The sequence below is a fragment of the Octopus bimaculoides genome, chromosome 18 (assembly GCF_001194135.2).
Source record: "Octopus bimaculoides isolate UCB-OBI-ISO-001 chromosome 18, ASM119413v2, whole genome shotgun sequence".
NCBI lineage: Eukaryota > Metazoa > Mollusca > Cephalopoda > Octopoda > Octopodidae > Octopus > Octopus bimaculoides.
In genome coordinates this window covers 23,963,492-23,966,908 of record NC_068998.1, presented here as the reverse complement: position 1 = coordinate 23,966,908, position 3,417 = coordinate 23,963,492, and positions in this window count along the sequence as shown.

The window sequence follows — 3,417 nt, the reverse complement described above, 5'->3', positions numbered from 1 at the left end:
GAGAAGTGCCAGGCAATTTAAAATGTTACTCATGCTTTAATAACTTCTTAATTGCTGAGTACATTTTTATGCTATGTTGATAGCTTTCAAATAATCAATAGACATTTTGATGCAAATAATCTAGAACTGAGAAAAATGTTTCACAGGAAAATGTTGATAAAGGGTTAGAAGTAGTTTTGCAAAAATTTTAAGAAAACCAAAATTTAAGGAATGCATTGCTACATCTCAGCTGTTAACAGTATAAATCAGAGGTTCTCAACTGGGATCCACGTGGCCCCTGCAAGACAATATAAGATTTTGTTGATAAAATTTATCTGCAATAAATTGGTTATACATCTACAATATACAAAATATTTTCTCAATTTTTTTTATACAATTCCTAATTATGTTTAATTATAAAAGTATGATAAGATTTTTGCAGCATTGAATGGCTAGGAGGGTCCACCCAAGTAAAATAGAAATCAAAGGGATCCACAGGTAAAAAAAATAATTCAAAAATACTCATGTCAAGTCCTTCTAATAGACCTGTGAATGTAATTATTTCATTTCTAAATAGAATTAGTTTTAAAGTTGATTGTAATTCTAGATATCTTCAAACAAAACTAATCAATGATATAGTTCTTATTTCAAATCTGTGAAATATCCTTCATTAGGATGTGTTACATAATATATTTTCCCTAACTCTCTGGACTGCACAAAACTAGTTGTTCGACAATGAACTTTAAAACTTCTGTAACTTGTGTTGCATTATGTTGAAAACTCTTAAAGTTAGTTTCTTCAAAAGTGATACTTCACCCTTGGAAAGTACATGAATATTCACATACTAAACACATAGAAATATATTTAAGTTTATTCTCAAATTCAAATTCTTCATCAAACCAAACATCATGTCAATCATCATCAATTAACATCAGTGTTTCATGCTAGCATGGCTTTCGTAGTTTGACTGGAACCAATGTATTCAAGAACCACATTGAGTACTAGTGCCTGCTTTGGCATGGATTTTGTGGCTGGATGCCCTTCATAACACCGACTACTTTATAGTGTGGATTGGGTACTTTTTACATGTCAGTTGCCTTATTGAGGTCATCATGCAGTTTGCAGGACTATGAGACCTGGGGTCGGTGGTAGTAGTGGGGTCAGCTTCAGGCTAGGAGATGAGGGAGTTACTATGAGGGAGGGGCCAAAGGAGGTTCCTGCCAAGGGAATCTGCATGGCTACTCATGTAAAAAATGATTGGGGAGAGAAAACAAAATCATCAATAGGTGCTGTAAGACAGATAATAGTACTTAGGTAATCCCAAAAGGCACAAGTTGAGTATATGTTAGCAAGAGGGTTGTTTTTAAGATTATATGGGAAGGTGAATAGCAGGGGCAGACTGCCAAAATGGGTAGGGTTGACAGAAGGATGAGATGAGAGTAATGAGCTGGGGATGATAGAAGGATACAGAAGAGTATGTTGGCACAAGTAGCAGGCATACTAAAGACAATACAGTTGCTGGTGAGGAGAGGACAAGATAGAGAGAATGTGAAGAGATAGGGACAGTGCATGAGGGAAGGGAATCATGGTGATGTGTAGAAAACTCAAAATATAGCATTTCAAGAACTCAGTTTTGTTGAGGTGGGTTAGTCATTTTGAGAACCTTATATATATATCAATATTTATTTTATTCATTTCCAATGGGAAGTATATCAAATCATAAATTTACAGAGCTAGACTAAATAATTTAGCTGAGGAAAGTTATACGCCTTGATCCTTATATCTATATGTAATCTGATTTCACATAAAATGTTCACAAACAATAAAGTACTTAGCTATGACTCAATTATCATACACTTATAAACTGATTTACTTTCATTCAAAAGAAAATTTAATTCTTGTTCATTTAAAAACTTGGCTGTTGTCACAACTCTCATCAAATCATCAACATTTTCGAAACTAATTTTTGCATACAGCTGTACCTAGTAGAAGAAATAAGATTACGAACAACTTCTTGTAAATTGCTTTAGAAAATCAACAATTCTGCTAACCATGGAAGAGATATCCTCTAACCCAACTAAAGCTATTTTTGACAAATTTATCCACCAATTATTAAACATTCTAACAGCAGAAACACTTATGTCATTTCTTGATATTACATTGATACAAATTCTTTATTTTAGTCAGCTATTATAAATTTCAGTGATAATATCATGCATTAATAGATAATTGAACAGATTACATAATATCAAAAGAAATTGTATTTGATTTTCTATGTTAACATTCATTATCATACACCTACCATTAATAGTATTTCTGCCATTTGATGGCCAACAAATGAGAAAAAGTGTATATTTAACAAATGTTTCTATAATTTCGCAATAAATTGTTAATTCTCCATAGTCAAACAATGCTGTAATTTGTAGTTACTAAATGAGAAGATCTTACATAGAATTTAAATAAGTTCACTCATTGGAAATGTTTTAAATGTGGTTGTTTGTACTTATATATATATATATATATATATATATATATATATATATATATATGTGTGTGTGTGTGTGTGTGTGTGTGTGTGTGTGTGTGTGTGTATATGTATGTATTAATCAAAATGAACAGTATTAGATAATCATAAAACTATATATAACATGAGAATGGAAAATAGCTGGCTTTAATACAAATCACAACATTTGTTTCTGACATCTGAGAAGCACATACACTCAGCTGTTGCTGAAAAATATTTATAGAGTAATTCTAAAGAATAAACTTATATAATAATATAGAAATATAAACCCAGCAACTTAAAGCTGGTGTCTGATGTAGAAACAATTGTTGTGATTTGTTATTAACGTCTGCTATTTTCCATCCTTGTGTTACATAATTCTTATATTAATTCTCTAAAATAGCCAAGTTCCACATGTTTATGCAGCCTTAGAAGATATCCTGGTGTAGAGTTGAATATGGTATCCAATAACAGCAAAGGAAGATTTAAATGAACATCATGAGGTTAATGCCTAAATTATACCACACACACACACACACATACACATACACATAGCCTCTCCAGCACAACACCTGTTTGTGTCTGTAATGTCACACTCTAATCTCTCATTACGAAATACAAAGCCACCTCCTCCAATACGATCCCCCTCTCAAAGGATCTTTGTCTTGCAAGTTTCTTGGTGACTGCATCATCTGTGGTGCTGTAAAAATGCATGCAGTCCACTATGTGAGGTGGTTGTTGTTTAGAAGAGCATCCAGCAATAAAAACCATGCCAGAACAAGCAGTAGAGCTGGGTATACTCCTCTGGCCTGTTGGCTCCTATCAAACAGTACAACCCATGCCAGGATGGAAGATGGCCATCAGATGATTAGGATAATGATGATATATGTACGTGTATAAATATATATATATATATATATATATATATATATATA